The 18,027-nt window shown below is 39.1% G+C and overlaps 2 long non-coding RNA genes across 5 annotated transcripts; one reads left to right on the top strand and one right to left on the bottom strand.

Annotated features, from left to right (window-relative positions):
- Positions 1-276: 276 nt before the first annotated feature.
- On the top strand, positions 277-10,850 carry LOC126818840 (uncharacterized). 4 transcript variants are annotated; one of them, XR_007679343.1, is made up of 13 exons: positions 277-381; positions 1,021-1,285; positions 1,674-1,706; positions 1,906-2,034; positions 2,644-2,709; positions 3,763-3,828; positions 5,541-5,582; positions 6,395-6,472; positions 6,798-6,865; positions 7,119-7,397; positions 8,101-8,367; positions 9,227-9,457; positions 10,157-10,850. It is a non-coding gene; the product is annotated as an uncharacterized LOC126818840 (long non-coding RNA). The 4 variants fall into 4 exon arrangements; XR_007679345.1 differs by having other exon boundaries at positions 6,395-6,575; XR_007679344.1 differs by having other exon boundaries at positions 337-436.
- Positions 10,851-11,411: 561 nt separating this feature from the next.
- On the bottom strand, positions 11,412-17,624 carry LOC126818852 (uncharacterized). The gene is made up of 3 exons (XR_007679368.1): positions 16,598-17,624; positions 15,776-16,066; positions 11,412-14,118 (listed from the first exon to the last, which is right to left on the bottom strand). It is a non-coding gene; the product is annotated as an uncharacterized LOC126818852 (long non-coding RNA).
- Between the last annotated feature and the right edge of the window lie 403 nt (positions 17,625-18,027).

Below are 18,027 nucleotides of genomic sequence, written 5' to 3'. Positions count from 1 at the left end.
TTTATAAAGCTTTATAATTAATTACTTACTTAGGCACGTGCGAACGCTGAAACCCCTCGAAGCGTGTGACTGAATTGAATATTATTTTCATAGCTTGATAAATGATTTATAAAGCCTTGTAAATAATATGGTAGCTATATCAATCTATTTTCTAAGTCTTATAAGCCCCCCCCCCCCCCCCTTGGACCCGCGCCTGACTTGATACTCCTTGCCTGCTTTCTTACATGAATGATTGTCTTTTAACCCCTTTCTAGACAGCAGTATTCAGACCGTGTGCTTCATTATACAACATGTAGGCCTAGATATTCTAGACTAATTGATTGTAAAGTGGTTCCGGTTTGAAATGGGCAAAAGGAGTTAGGAGTGTTGTCCCAAATCGAAGTAATTTTCTGAAAACAAAACTTTTGCATTATTCATTTTCTGTTTAGGTCATGCTGTAAGTACGGGGGATGGGGCACCCAGTTCCTTAAGCGCTACCAGAGCAAGAATCAGACGAACGAGTCAGATTTTTACCAGCCGGATTGGGGAAATAATGGAGAACATTGATGACGATGACTTCCTCACTTCACTTGGCACCAATTTTGAGTCCAATTCGCGACCACAAGCCAGTGCCAGTGGCACCAAACGTCAGAAAAGACAAAGAGGGAGGCCAACGGAAAAGATAAGAATTAAGTTGACTTGCTTGGATGGACCCCATGTCGATTTCAATTGGCGCGACGCGTTCCACTATTGTAAGACAGACGGCGCTACTGAATCATTTACTCTGTGCGGACAGCAACTGCCTCAAGAGTATCTGGCCTATGGGTTAAGAGGGGCTTTAAATTCCTTATTATGTACCCTTTATAGGTCTCCACCTACTGGTCCAAGGATGTCTCCAACATGCATCTAATTCCGCTTGCCAAAAGTCTCTATTCTTCAGTATGCTTGTGACTTAAGTGGCCTCTTACATGTTTGTCAGTGAATTGTTCCATTGCTTACATATATTTATATATATAGCTTTTTTACCTTTATTATCTTTAGGCTATCCGAGTGATGAAATTTCGGTTACAGGAAGGGTCGGCACAGAGATTCCGCTGGACCTGAATTCCGAGCAGTTCGATCAGTTCCTTTGGGTACTATTTCCTCTCTTGGGGACAGTGCCAATTGATATGCTCTATGCGACAAAATCAAAAATTCTCTTCCCCTTTGCTGAACGCACACCCATGGGTATCAAGACATTCTTCAAAACCAATAAGCATGTGTGCAGTGTGTACCTGAGGCCACATGTCAAGTTGACAGTTATTCGGTAAGTTTCATATTTCATTGAAATTGAAACCAAACATAGCTGAAAACTTTTAAAATATAAAAGTTATTTGGCCTATGGAAGCAGCCTGTCTGTCTTTTGCAATAGGTTGAGTCAAGGTTACTCCATATTCGTTTCTTGGTGGCCGCCTATAAATCCATAAAGCAGACTTAATTTTGCCGTTGAAAGTAGGTCAAGGCCTGCCATTGCCAGGTCATACACAATATGTTGTAAAAATTATGTATCACCTTACTGAAATACTGCTAAAACTAAAAACTGCAGGTAGCAAATTGCCATGCTCTTCAATCATAGCTTTTCTGTTTCATGGTACTCCCATGAAAATTTGTGTTCTATGTGACAGACGTTAGAAGGTGGTCTTTTGTCATTGCAGGATGCTGTTCTTTATACTGGGTGCAAATTTGATGTAAGTATGTTTCAACCATTATTCTGTAATTTTCATATGCATTTGGTATTTAAATAATGTGGGTTTATCCAGGCAAAGGAAATTGACTCTGCCTAAGCCAACAGTCCACAAGTCAACACCTATGTCTTGGCCCCATTTAAGGCACTTTATATAGCCATGTGTAAGTCAATCATTTCACACGTACAAATATTTTTTGCAGTCTGCTTTTGCCAGTACTTCCACTGCCAGAAGGCCAAACCGTCCAGCCCTTGTAACGTCAACACGTACATGTACTTCCACCATTAGTCGGCCGCCTCAACTATCAACTGAAGACACAGCACCAAATCAGGTAAAATTGCTTTTTATGGGGTTGGGAGTGGGTCTGTGGGCTAATAGATAAGCCTCGTGACTTCAGAGCATTTTTATTGCGCAGGCAATTGATTTCAAATGATGAGAGATTGTTTTGAATGTTATAGAAATAATTTCAAAGCACGTTGTACACAAATTCTTGTCGGTATGTGGCTACATGTATCACGAAAAATATTTTGGGTCCCCAACGACATCTTGTAACTGGAACTGAGTAATGAACATTAGTTTGAGAGGAGGGGGCGTGGCCAAAAAGCCAGGCCCTTCAAAAGTAGCCGGCGGCAAATCGCCGACTTCTGCCATGTCTGCCGCCACCTGATTTTTTTGGGACACATTTTGGGGGCATGCCAAGAAGCTTCGTTTAGTCGGTGCTGTACTTAGCATAAGGCCTACCTCAGGCCTTAAATCTTTTTCTCTAAGCTAAAATTCATCACCCTTCCCCCCCCCCCCCACTGTAGCATTTTGTGCCCCAGATATTGGACAAACCACGAAAGGTTGTCCCATCTACTCCTTGGGTTGCCCCCACCTACTCTAAAATCTTTTGCTGTATGTTGCAACTGTTAACAATCCTGTTCTTATTTTCATTTTGCAGTCAGCTTCAGCAATACCTACTTTTAGTCAGCCAAATCGTCCAGCCCTGGTTATGTCACCTAATCAGGTATGTTGCTTTGCCTTTCTTTTGAGTACCATACATTTTAAACTGCCTCACCCTTAATTAAATCAAAGGAACTATTACTGTAGTAACATTTTATTTTCAAACTTTGATTCAGATTTATTCATACATTCAAAAAATACTCTTCATTCAAATAGCCATGTGTAAGTCAACATTTCTCAAAGACACCTTTTCCTTGGTCCCAAATGGTGTCGTACTGAATTAGAAAATATCACTTAGATGACAAGTTCTTGTCAACAATACTGAAATATAAACACCACATGGATTTGATGGGAAATACTTGGAGGGTTTCTGTCAAAACAATATGGCCCAAGTCTCCCCCTGACATTTCAGCTGAGCGTCCAGGCCCATGGACCTCTTGTTTGTAATTACCCTTTCCATCCGGCTTTACAGCACGATTTACCAGAGGTACTAAAGGTACTATTCAGTCTATTTGACTAACCCTAACCCCAACCCCTACATACTGAAATATAAACACCACATGGATTTGATGGGAAATACTGGGAGGGTTTCTGTCAAAACAATATGGCCCAAGTCTCCCCCTGACATTTCAGCTGAGCGTCCAGGCCCATGGACCTCTTGTTTGTAATTACCTTTTCCATCCGGCTTTACAGCACAATTTACCAGAGGTACTAAAGGTACTTTTCGGTCTATTTGACTACATGTGTATACTGAAATATAAACACCACATAGATATGAAGGGGAAATACTGGGAGGGATTCTGTCAAAACAATATGGCCCAAGGTGTGAGTGGTCTCTCCCCCCCCCCCCAACATTTCAGCTGAGCGTCAACTATCAACTCAAGGCGCAGCACCCAATCAGGTAAAATTGCATTTTATGGAGATGGGAATGTCTATGTGGGCTGAAAGTTCAAAACATCTCTTATTTATTGCACTTTGAATTCAGGACTGTATTTGTTTAAATTCATTTTGGTGTGTACGCATTTGATGGGAGTGGATGCGAATTTAAAGTTCAGGGGCCTAATAGCTGCATGTTGCACCTGTTATTACCAATCCTGTTCTTATTTTCATTTTGCAGTCAGCTTCAGCAATACCTACTTCTAGTCAGCCAAATCGTCCAGCCTTAGTTACGTCACCTAATCAGGTATGTTGCTTTGCCTTTCTTTTGAGTACCAGATTGGCAGATATTATCAACTGTTTCACCCTTAGCACAGAGGTATCTACATGTAATTAAATTGTAATCAACGAAATTATTAGTAACATTTTTTTTATCAAACTTTGATTCAGATTTATTCATACATTCAAAACATATTTGCCATTGTAAGCACTATTGCTTATTCCAATATCGGCAGATGGGGAATTTTCCAACATTTTGATGACATTTAAGTGGTGAAAACACAACAATTTTTTTAATTAAATTATTAAATCATTCAATGATTGTGCATTTTAGAGGGAAAATGTTTCCCTGTAAATTTGTTGAGGTTAACTGCAGTTACAAATGAAAATTAAGATGTCAGAATATTGAGAGTAATAATCACTTATAAGACATCTAGATGGACAACACTAGTTGAAAAAATAGATTTCTACAAAAGTAATTCATTAATGTGTCCTCCCTTCATGCAATGAACAGAAGCCGATCTTGCAACACAATCATGGTATCGGAAAAAAGTTACATGCCAGAAACTTATGGAGAAAATAGTATTGTGTATTCAAATAGGGAAAATAACATTAGTACTTTTCGTTCAAGTGGATGAGAAAATTGTATTATGACTCCAGATATGAATATCATCTTAAATATTGACTGTGATTGTAATAGTTGGTATTATTTCATGATCGAAAATTTACCAATGTTGATCCTTGTCGTGGCGGAACTAGGGAAAATACACTCACATCAATATGTTTTTGCTTCCGGGTCATAATTTTTTTGGTCCTGATTTTTATGCTCTATAACTAAATATTTCATACATGGTTTTTCTTTGACAAGTGCCTTCCTGGAATGACACTTTACCAGATATTTTACCAGTAATTGGACATCCTATCATTGACACTCAACTGTCAGATCCTGCTTCCTCCACGGTAATTTCATAAAAACAGTAGCAATCCACATGAGATTTTTGGCTCACCTGTGGTGAACATGCCTATGCCATAACAGGTCGTCTGTCATGAACAGGGGTTGCACGTCCTGAGAAGGGTCCTGGATGGCAATATATTTTACTAGCACCTCATATAGAAATGGCCGGAAAATCTAAGGCCAATTACTTGTGGTAGAGGGTTCTCACCAGAAATGAATAGTCTAAGACAACTTCAAGGCTGATATGGCGTTATGATTGCCAGTTTAGTGCCATACTGTCTATAATTGATTTTGGCAATAATTTGGCAATAATTTTGCCACTAAGGATGAAACCAAACTCAGACCCATTCTCTTTAATTGCTTGGTCAAGAAAATTTAAAAGTTGTGTGCAGGTATTAAATGTATTGTGAAAACTATCTGAAAGACCAAATTTTGAATCTGATTTGATTCATGACATTTTACATACTTATGAAGGTTGAATTGATCTAACGGAGTGAAAGGTGCAATCGAATTAGCTGTAGCTCGATTCAAGGATAAGGCGAGACTTTATTCATACCTTGTTTAGCGCACTTATTTTCACTGGTTTTTTTAGCGGTGGTCAGAAAAAAATTAAGAATAAGATTTTATTTGCTATAAAACAAGGTATAAATAGAGTGTCGCCTAAACATCTTAAATTTAGCTTTAAACAAAATAATCGCCTTATCTGGCGAAATAACTTGTTTCCCCATTCGCGATGTTTTACAGTATCTGATTAGGTCATACAATGTACCCTCTTCTTCTTCCAGGGGGAAACCCAGTTCACATATGAACCAGCTGATACACCAACAGTAAGTAACTTTTTTAAATATTTCCCCCATGGTTCTTTGTCAGAGTGCTTTTGGGGTATTCGCAAGATTTGCGGTAAGTCCTTGGTCGCCGTTGAAAATGATCAGTTTGCGGACCATTCTTCGGATGCCCAACTTTAAGGTGGCTCTGTGAATATCACGCAAGTCGTTACGGAGCTCTTGCGGAAATGCAAGCCGTTACGGAGGCTTGGTGAATCAGGCCCCTGGACTTGGTGTAAACCTGGACATTTTGGATGGGATTGCAAGACAACTAATAATGCACCACAATGATGGAAAATAAAAACGAACTGAAGGGGCCATACTTTACGTTTGCACAAGGGGAGACTGAAAATTTCGGCCCATTTTGTGTACATACGCCTACGCTGGAGGGGGTAGGCGCTCTCTGAAAAATGTTAACATCATGGTTATGGTCCCTTTTTTCACGTTCCAGTGGCCCTTATAAACCTACACTGTCTACATCAGCCATCCCAATCTTACTGGTTATCGAAATTGAATTCATATGCCACACTGTAGATAAGGACACTCCACGCTAAAAGGGCGGCAATACTTAGAACTTGGCTGACGATCTCCTGCCAAGCCTACGGGGAGGAGGTCCTGAAAATACCAGAAGTATGGCCTCTTACATTGGTTGCATATGATATGAAAACAAAATAAACTATTGGCCCTGTCAGTGCTAATGAAATTACTAGAAAATTCCATCCTCTTGCTGTAGGATGAATTGAGACTCGGTTGAGGTCCTATGTATGGAGAGATTACCTTTTTTTAACATCATGATTTTATGACTTTTATTCCAGGTGTTATTACGAAGACCCAGAAGAGGAGTTACATCTGTGACACAAAATCTCCTGTCAGCTGTAGCTACAGACCATTTGGTTAGTATTTCTTAGCTGACTAGTATTAGGGTTGGATGAAAAGTTATGAGGCTAATTTAAGCGAAAGTGATGAGTGATCCCAGATTAATGCCAGATAAACTTGGTGAGTCATTTTTTATGACACATTTTTTGAGGAATTCCCCTAGTGAATGGAGGGAGCATTTGGTACCGCATTTGAAGCAAAAAACTATGGGTTCCTTGACTCCCACTATTAATTACCAAATGTTGTTCTCACAAAACTGGATAATTGTATGGATAATTTCTGTACAATTGTTGTATTTATGTGCATGGTTCATGAAACTGATTTTTTCTCTCTCTGTTTAAGGATGGAGATATTTCATCAGAGTTTACCCCAATGGTTCCTGATCCAGATGAAGGGCAGATATTGGATGTGTAAGTAATTTCTAGCTCAACTAATATGATAGTCTTTAAAGGGCAGGTTCAACGGTTGTAAATACTTTTTGGATGGCCATAATAATGCTATTTGTTATCATTCCTGTTAATTATTACTGTTGTTATACTGACATCAAAAAATGCAGTTTATTGAATGTTGGCATCAAAAGATGATGCTATTATGTCAGTTCTGGTTTATTCTGACATTTTGGTTTTGATGAATGTTATTACCGGTACTCATTTTTGCCTTTAGCACACCCCATGATGATGCTGACCTGATAGCTGCCCTCGCGGAGTCCCTGAGAAGTGAACCGGAAGTCAAGTCAGCAGAGGATTTAATTGTCAGCTTCATAATGGCAACGAGAGAACCAACTGGAGACAAAAAACAGTCGGTTATCATCAGAAGATCTGCTGTGTGGAAAAGTTCTCTCCGTGCAACAAGGGGCACTTTTCACTTTTCCTGGATTCCTCGGGTGAGGTTTGCTGGTGAGGAGGCCGAGGATTATGGAGGTCCCACCCGTGAGTTTTTTCGGTAAGCTGCAGCACATGTAGATAATTAAAAATAGGATAATGCAGATTAACATGCGTGTAATACTGTAATATTTGATTTAAATTCTTTCCTGTAGATGGTGCTTTGTGCTCCGTAACGTTGCCAGATAGAACTTACAAATATTTATGGTATGTTGCTCTGATGAGACTACAACACATAATACCCGGGTTTAGGATTCCACGAACTAATACATTTTGTTACTATTTAACCTAGACTCTGACTGTTCTAAATTGGTGGGTACCTTATACATCAAAAAGTCATGGTTTGATTATTCCGCCTACTTTAGTTAAAACAGGTCAGATGGTTTAAAAAGTGTCTGTCTGCAAGGCAAATTTTTGTAGATGATGGAGCTTTTTAACTTTAATTTCACGAATTCCAAAGACTGGTTGGTGGAGAGGTGGAGACAACCATTGATAAAACATTGATAACCATGAGTGATTTCCTTGATGGTTCTAACTGATAATTAGCACCGACATGATTATGTAGAGTTTGTCAGCCCATAGTTCACCACTGTTTTCGTGTCCTAAATACATTGGAATGTATGTGTCAGAAAAGGCATCTGTTATTGTCTTCAGTATCTACACGAGTAGTTTTAATATTAAGATAGGGGAAGTATGCCGTTCAGACCACTCTGTATGTTGCTTAATTTTGGAGTACATGTATGTTCCTTCTCTTTTATTGTCAGCCTTTGATGGAGGACATCCTCAAGAATAGCGGTCTTTTGGGGGGCCATGACGAGAAGAAATCCTTCCTTCTCGATAACGAGGCGGCTGACAGCAACCAATATTTCAAGGCTGGTCAGTTCGTGTCCTGGAGCCTCTTACATGGTGGAAATGGACTGCAATACCTAAGTCCATCAGTATGGCATCTAATGACGAGGATGGATGTGGAGGGCGATTCTGATGATATCAGTGAAATCCCGGATGCCACAGCTTATATCAACCTCGATAAGGTACACCCTTTGAGCGTTAAGATAGGGTTTTCATTACTATCTCAGTTTTTTGTATGGTTTCTCTAGTTCCTTGAAGTTTGGCTGACCTTGCATCATATGGCTTTGTTGCAGTTACATTGTATTCCTTGATGTATGAATCTTCTTGTTAAGCTCAATTGAATTTAGAGATTAAGGATGTTGCAGTATAGTTATGTGTATTGGACTAGACGTGACTGTTATTTTAAATTCTGTTATATACATAAACCAGACAACTTTTGAAATTGTCATGGGTCTTTCATATTTGTACAATTTTCCAAGTGGATGTTAAATATGGTGTATGTTTTTGCATTTAATCCTTTTTATTTATCTAAATGAGTTCGTCAACTTTTCATTCGGTTGGAATACTTGTGTGTCTTTCTAAGACAGGATAGAGTTTGTTATATACTCCAATTGATGCTTGTGCCACTCGATTATGCTTCCTATGGGCTAGCATAAAAAAATTAATAAGTAGTATCAAAAGTATCTTGAAAGCCAGTCAAGGCATATGAAAGCCTTTCAAGGCAAGTTCTTGGCATCTTGGTTTCATAATAATTTTAAAAAGAAGTGTTCATGGTGGGCCTTGATGCATTGTCTGTCTTTGTTAGTCTTCCCATAGCTATGCTACATACATGGTGAATTTATTGCAGACAACATTAATTTTGAAGTAATTTAAATTCTTTTTCATTGTCCATAAGCTGTCCCTATTAAATCTACAAAAAAGTGCATAACTTGGTTAAGATGTGCTTAATGTTGATAATATTACTATCTCATATGGTTGGTACTTGATCGCATATTTCATATTTATCATGCTGGTTTTCAGAAGATTATTTTTTTCATTCAGGGTCCGTGCTGGGGTGGATCAATTTATAAAAGGGATGGATAGTATTGGCGAGTTATTCACCAAATACATAATGAGGAACCCCAGGGATTTTAAATCCATAATGGCGTCATCTGACAGAAAGCTGACTTTTGAGCAGCTTTTTCGAATATGAAAAGTCTAATGTCGAAGGGCTGAGGGAGATGGAGGACAACACGATTTACTTGTTTGAACAATTCTTAGTGGAGTTAGAAAGTAAGTAAACCTGTGCCTTGAATTTGGTTTTATATAGTGCATTTATAAAAGCATAGTGATTACCACATCCTCTTATATTAGGTTTGCATGATGTTTTTCTTGCTATATCTGCCATCAAAATTGCTTTTCTCCCAGCATTACAGCAATGATTATGCAATCAAAGCAACTAATTAATGATAAATCACCTGAGCTAGGTGCGAATGTAAGGTAATTTAGACCAGCCACATGCTTTTGCCAGATTTGTATAGATTATGCTGGATTTGTAGTTACAACATTTGATCAATTCCATGTTCAAGTCCTCCATAAAAGACATTTACTTGATTTTTATCTGTTGGAAGAATAAATCTTCTACAAACGATCTTAAGGAGTTTCAATGTTTTACAACATTAATGCTATTGCTAGAACTATTAACTAGAGGCCTGGAGAGCTCCCTTTTGAAGAATACATCTTCTTCTTATGGGATGTGCAATACTTTTTGCAGAGCTAAGTATGTAATCATCCTTCACACATCTCTGGCCTCTTCACGTTGACAATCCAGATGAAAGGGGTCATACAGCTTTGGACTCTTTGACCACTCGGTATTCATATGTGATGAATTGAAGTTGATGCGTGGCTTCTATGAATTGATACCAGGGTGATAAGAATTGATAGTGGAATAACTTAACATTTTAACAATTCTATGATATTTTTAATCCACAGATGGGGCAGCGGAGACAGACGTTACTCTAAGAAACATTCTGACATTTATGACCGGGGCTGATACCATCCCTCCCAATGGATTCGGAAAACAGATAACGATTTGATCGGGAGAAGGACAAGCGCCTTCCCTATGCATCCACCTGTGCATTGGACTTTTTTCTACCGAGAGGCTTGGATATGGACAAGTCTGAAGAGTTCGAGTCACAAATGAACCTTGCGATCAAACTTGGATTGGCTGCTGGGTTTGGAAAATGTTAGGTCCTGGTTGGGATTCCTCCCTGATGTAACCAGCAGTGTTTGAGATGTGGTCAAGTTCAATCAAAACTTCGAAAGTATGTTCAATAGAAGCAATGTTTTTGAGATTTTTTGTGATTTTTTATGGGGATTACGACTTTTCAGATGATGGGTCGGAACACAGAAGTGACAATTATTTTTGTGACGATAGTTTTGTGCCTGATTTTGATGGTTATTTGGATGACTGTCATGGAGTGAGCCCTGGCCTAACTGTAATATGTAATCCGAAATTAATGAAGAAGTCTGAAGTGGTGATTTTTGCATGTCAAGTTCAGGGCAACGGTACCGAGTCATCCGTGACCCCAGAAATGCAACCATGATATGCTTGGGACGGTCATAGCCTCTACCTTACGATGCAAATGCTCATTTAGCTGGGGAATACATATTCTTTAAACATTAACAGTTTACTTTTGGATTACCATTTTATTGACTCTCCCTGTATAACCATGATAACAGGGTTTCCACTAGAAAAATATTTGGGGGAATTTGCCTTGAGTCTCCCGAAGAGAAACTATATTTCTGTATCCACATGTTTACTCCAGTCCCTTAAAAACGAATCCCCACTTTTTATAATCCGTGGCACATTAAGAGCATACATACTGAAGTATATGTTAGGAGCGGTCATGACCTTGTAGATGGCAGCACCAGCATACAAGTGGAATACATCATTGCACATATGGTGCTGCCATTCTACAAGGTCGCGACCGCTCCCAACAGATACTTCAGTACCGTAAGCTCACTTCTAAGAGGTCAATTGAACAGTCTTGTAATGTTTGTGAAATTGATCAGAGCAAGGGAGATCATCAGGGCATGCACTTATTGAGTTTATAAGGTGCAATGAAGAAAAAATTACAGTATACATGTATTTGGGTCATGTCTGTGTTACCCTGGGCACAGGGTATTCATAAGTTGAACCTGCAAGGTGGGACGCGGAGGGAGATAATTGTACAAAGCGAGAGGGTAAACAAATTAGGTTTATTTATCAAAGTGGCATAAGCCTTACATGTACAATTATTTTGTAACACAGCATGTTACCAAGTGTACAAAGTGAAACAGAGTATACATAAACAACGGTACTAACAGCCCAAAGAGGGTTAATCACCAACCACCACATCGAGTATCTCGCAGGCTGCATCGAATTCCCAAAAGTCAAAATCCCTAGACTCAACAAACTGGAAACAGCCTATAGATATTTAGGTATTCTCTGCCCTATTCGAAAGCATACAGTACATTTGTACATGAACAATAAAATTGTCAAAGTTGTTTTACATCTGGACCTTATCACATCCCATATCGTATCTAACACAGTAATTAATTCCTTACTGACTTACTAAATGCTCTGAACCTTGGCTAAATTAGTCTAGAGGAAGCTAGTCAGACCACTTATACTATGAGTATGACATAATACTCTAGCCGTCAGCTACTGCCACCTGCCGATAGATTCCAGAACTAAACCGTCCCCAGTCCAGCATGGGTCCTGTGTTCATATTAGTCTCTTATCACAGCTAAAACCTCATCAAAACTCACATGTTCACTTCACACCAGTCTGGACATCCAAATCAATACATATATCTGTCACAGAGGCAACAATATTCTTTCTAACGTCATCCTAAACTGCAGGAATTAACCCGCAGGAATGACACCCACAGGGACGCCATGCTGGATTACCTTCCCGAAAATACCTAGCGCAACTTCAAACGTCAAAATATAATTTGAATCAACAACATCCCCACAAAACCTGGAGGCAAATCGGTTCTATACATATTCATTGGTCACTTGGTCCAGATATTTAGCTTACCTGCAAGGAGGGAGGTTGATAATTGTACAGGGTGTTAAAACATACAGTGTAGATTTTAAAGTTGAATAATTTCAATATGAATTGCTTTTTTCAAAAAAAATCTTCACCAGTAGAAAATAGGATTTTGTATGGTGAAATCAGAATAAACCAGCGGCTGCCAGGCAGTATACGCCCACATTTTCGAGAGATGGATTTCCTACAATCAAGGGCCATAATTCAGGAAATTATAATTCGATATGCGCAAATATCGAAAGGAACCAAGATCTTTGAGTTATAAACTTACACTTCAAGTTTCAATCGGATAAAAATTGTGACCTCTATAGGGTCCACAACCTTGATATACCATATTTTTACGCTATTTGAGAACAAGGGGCGGCCATTTTGTCTGTCAGTTTTGGGCCAATTTTCACGAAATTCGAACTCAGTCGTCCTTAGGGTGTAACGGTGATATAATAATACGTTTTTTTTAAATCGGATAAAAATTATGACCTCTATAGGGTCCACAAACTAAAAACGTGTTTTTTCGTACAATCAGGGGCTATAATTCAGGAAGTTAGGGTCCGATATACGCGAATATCGAAAGGAACCGAGATCTTTGGGTTATAAACTTACATTTCAAGTTTCAACAAAATCGGATAAAAATTGTGACCTCTATAGGGTCCACAAGCTAAAAACGTGATTTTTCGTACAATCAGGGGCCATAATCCATGAAGTTTCGATCCGATACATGCCAATATCGAAAGCAGCCGAGATCTTTTGGGGATAAACCTATATTTCAAGTTTCGTCAAAATCGGATAAGAATTGTGACCTGTAGAGAGTCCACAAATAATTGTGGACGGACGGACGGATGGACGGACAGACAGACAGACGTCCGGACGGACAGGGGCGACGGCATAATACGTGAAAATGTGGGCGTATAAAAAAGACCCAGGCAATCATCTGTGACTGGGCCATTCAAATCACATGCCAGTCTTCAGCCCAGGCAGGATCAGTGTCACCAATGATGTGCCACATTTTAAAGATATAGGTAAAGCTGTCACAGTTGAGAGGATTCAATTAGCATGCTCAACCTGTTGTGTAATAATTTGATTAGCTTTGCTGACCATCGTCAGCTGAGCCAACAAAACGAAGGGTGTGTAAATACAAGTCTATTGCACGACCATCAACAGATTCACTTAAAGGCAACACGGTAGCTTGTAACTGCTCCAATTGATCATCACTCAATGGGCAAGGAATATCATTCAAGCGGGTGTCATTGTCATTCACCAGAGGTGTAGGACCATTCCAATCTACACCATAAACTGGAATATGTGCTTGATTGATGTCCTCACCATGACCTGGATAAAAAAACAACTCGGATATGTGTTGCCTGCCAGAACCATGGAGTCTTAAAACACCTTCAACATATAGTTGCAAAGGGGATCTACCACGGGCAGAACACAAACGATGGCGGTTCCACTGCCTCTGGAAAATTTCAACTGACCTAGCAATTCGAGGTCTAAACACATAATGCAAGCACCACCTGTACATTTCGTTGTTAACATCTAAAAGACCAATATCTTCTAAGTAATAGAACAGGTCATAGTATACATTAGTGCATCCGAAGTACAAATCGAGCCAAAACCGCTCAATGCGTTGATTGTGCACTGATCTCCTCGAATCAAACTTCCACGATAAATATTCATATAATTTTCAACTTCATTATTTTCACTCCCACAGTCTGCCCTTACACGTGAGGGGGTTCCGAACCTGGCTGTTGCTTGCAGAAATGATGAAAAAACGGTTTCTGCTCGGTTGTCACAAGAAACGGTAAGAAAAACTATCAATCGACTAAATCCATCGATGCCACCGTGAAACACAAAACCCCACCTGAAAAAAAGAACAGTTGCTCTATTAATATTATACAACTATACCTCATATCACAATCATGTACATGCAGCAAATAATAAGACAGTCTACAGATTAAAGAGATGATAGCATATTATCAAAAGTCAAATTTTTCATTCAATTAAAATAACATACTTAAAGGGGGAACAGAGGGAGGATTTACCTGGCTTATAATTCTGTTTTAAAAGATAGCCTTGCCAAGCAAGGTGAGATACGCCCACCAGCAGCTTTGATAGTCACATTAATGCGATATCGCAGAGACAAATTATCGGATCGTCACAAAAATCAATAGGGATCCTCTTCATAATGATATTGACTCACGATATAAAACTCAAAAGAATCCATGATGAATTGTAGCCTGTAGGGTGAGTAGAGCCAAATATGAACTGTAAAACGAAACGCAATATCAGAGTTTGATGCGATATAGCAAAGATAAATTAACGGATCGTCACCAAAATCAATAGGGATCATCTTCATAATGATATTTACTCACAATATAAAACTCAAAAGCATCCATGCAGAATTGTAGCCTGTAGAGTGAGCACAAGCCAAATGGGAACTATCAATCGAATGCGATTTCAAAATTTAATGCGATATCGCAGAGACAAATTATCGGATCGTCACCAAAATCAACAGGGATCCTCTTCATAATGATATTGACTTACAATAAAAGAATCCATGAAGAATTGTAGTCTGTAGAGTGAGCACGAGCCAAATGGGAACTGTAAAACGAACGCGATTTCAAAATTTGATGCGATATCGCAGAGACAAATTATCGGATCGTCACCAAAATCGATAGGGATCCTCTTCATAATGATATTGACTCACAATATAAAACTCAAAAGCATCCATGAAGAATTGTAGCCTGTAGGGTGAGCACAAGTCAAATGGGAACTGTAGAACAAATGCGATTTCAAAATTTGATGCGATATCGCAGAGACAAATAATCGGATCAATGATATTGAATTACAATATAAAACTCAAATAAATCCATGATGAATTGTAACCTGTAGAGTGAGCACGAGCCAAATGTAAACTGACAAACAAACGTGATTTCAGAGTTTTATGCGATATCTCAGAGATAAATTATCGGATCGTCACCAAAATCAATAGGGATCATCTTCATGATAATGTTGACACACACAATAAATCTCAAAGGAATCCATGAAGAATTGTAGCCTGTAGAGTGAGCATGAGCCAAATGTGAACTGTAAAACGAACGCGATTTCTGAGTTTGATGCGATATCTGGGCAATAAATTATCGGATTGTCACCAAAATCAATAGGGATCATCTTCATAATAATATTGACTTACAATATAAAACTCAGATGGATCCATGAAGAATTGTAGCCTGTAGAGTGAGCACGAGCCAAATGTAAACTGAGAAATGAACGCGATTTCAGAGTTTTATGCAATATTTCGGAGATAAATTATCAGATCCTCACCAAAATCAATAGGAATCATCTTCATGGAGATATTGACACACACAATAAATCTCAAAAGAATCCATGAAGAATTGTAGCCTGTAGAGTGAGCACGAGGTAATTGTGGACCGACGGACCGTCAGGGGCGATTACAATATACGCCCATACTATCGTGTGGGCGTATAAAAATTATCAATAATGACAAATTATAATACCTGATCAATTTGTGATTTCCATCGATATGCCAAAGACTATTAGGCCCAGACACTTTGTAAGTCCTTCTTTGTACTGTACGACACCAGCGGAGAGCCAAAGAGGATGGATCGACCCTTAGCATGCTTTCTCTGACCCGTTGCCTCGTAGTGTATACCCCATCGCTCACCAACCGTGCATTGACTGATCTGTAACCAAGGTGCCTATTACTACGGCACATAGGACGAACTATATTATCCAGTTCATGGTCTGCCATTGTAGTACGTCGTTGTCTGTAAGACAGTTGAAAAAACCTGAAATATCAACAAAGAGTACAAAATTGAGCATTATTAAATAATCATAAATGAACGCTGCTATAACACCCCAAAATAGCATGAAACAGGAACTTCAACTTCATACTATATTACTTAAAGTTCCCTGAATTACACTACCTGTAAATGTCTTATACTACAACTTATAGGCCTATAATATATCAGTTAAAATGCCTATGCTAATATATTATGGTAGTACTAACCATAAGAGGGCCGGGCTGATGTGAAGTTCACGTGACAGCACAATCTATACCACCAGACAACACTTGTATAGTTTCGTCGCAGGTCACCACTCCATTGGCCGACCCCAATCGACATTGGCAATTGCTTAACTAGCTTTATAATTAGGCTACAGTGCCAACCATTGAATCATAAAGGAAATCCTCTATGGGTCAGCGGGTTAAGCCGTACCATATTGTATTGTAGCCGCGAGGGGTTCAATGCAACACTCATGTCAAGACATAGGATAGTTATATTTTGTATTTAACTAAGATACTATTGTGATATGCATACCGAAGTCGCCGACGTATTGTTGATATGGACACATGCAGCATCGATGGACACATGCAGCATCGATGCAATTAGTGGAACAGAGAAATCCAGGTCAAACAGATACTCCAACTGCTGCCTTGTGATTGCATAAGACGAAGGCCCAACATTCCTATTACTTGCACGCTGTGTTTGAAAACCATCCACTTCGTCTCCAGATACCCTGAAAATGAATAAAACATGAGCATCAGCAACCTCAATAGTCAATAGTGAGTTTTCGCTATCAAGTTCCACCGAGCCCATTGGCATACGCGAGCGAGAATGTTCTTGGGGGATTTCTCGGCGGAACGGGATAGCGAAGGGGCAATACGCATTCGGTAATATGACAAAGATTTATCTGCTTCTTTTTAATATAATAGTACATGTTCTGTCCTATAATTCCTATATAAGTAGGCCTCTAGCCTAGGGCTCAAGGCCTAGGCCTATGTATGGCCTACAGGCCAACATAAACATACAAAAATGCAATACTTGCCTCTCCAGATGTAAATCCTGCATCATGGTTTGAACCAAGTCCAATATTTCGGCACATTCATCATGATCAATGGTAGTACGAACTAAGTTGTTGGCAACTGCCTGTAGCCTATGCTGCATTGCGACATGATCCACCGAAGAATCAAGACTCCTCACAACATCTGACATGATATTTCGGCAAACTCGCAAGAAATTGTGAAAAGAACTACCCCGGTCGGTGGGTGGAGGGGGAGCGGTGACCTTAGCAAAGTAAATTGACGCTAGGATAACTAAAACATGCATAAAACTTATTCTCGTCATTTTATGTTTACAATAGCGGCCATGAAAGGTAAAACACCGCTATATGTAATGAGGGATTTGATTGGCCAATTGGCCGACTCAACGAAGGAGTACGGAGATTGCCGATTATTTTCTAAGTTATATAAATGGATTTATAAGACTTGATAAATAATTACGTAGTTTCATAATTATTTATCAAACTATGAAAATAATATTCAATTCAGTCACCCATTTCGATGGGTTTCAGCGTCCATACGTGCCTAAGTAAGTAATTAATTATAAAGCTTTATAAATGGAATTAGTAAGTCATATAAATGGAATTAGTAAGTCATATAAATGGAATTAGTAAGTCATATAAATGGAATTAGTAAGTCATATAAATGGCCCATTGTGACCGCATCCGCCCGTCATAGTTCAGAGCCAGTGGGTTCTTACTCATTACTGACAGTTGTTTAGGCCTAGCGTTTACATACTATTAATGAACTCAGTCTCGGGTAACTCCACACAGACAAGACAAAGCAAGACAAGGTCAAGAATGGACCTTCTCAATATTATCATTAGTATTCTATTAATAGCCTCACTATTCTGTAGTGTCATCTTGACACACGTAACAAAGAGGCCTAACCTAACAAGTAGAAGTCCTG

The sequence above is a fragment of the Patella vulgata genome, chromosome 4, assembly GCF_932274485.2.
Source record: "Patella vulgata chromosome 4, xgPatVulg1.2, whole genome shotgun sequence".
NCBI lineage: Eukaryota > Metazoa > Mollusca > Gastropoda > Patellidae > Patella > Patella vulgata.
This window is presented reverse-complemented; position numbering and strand designations above follow the sequence as displayed.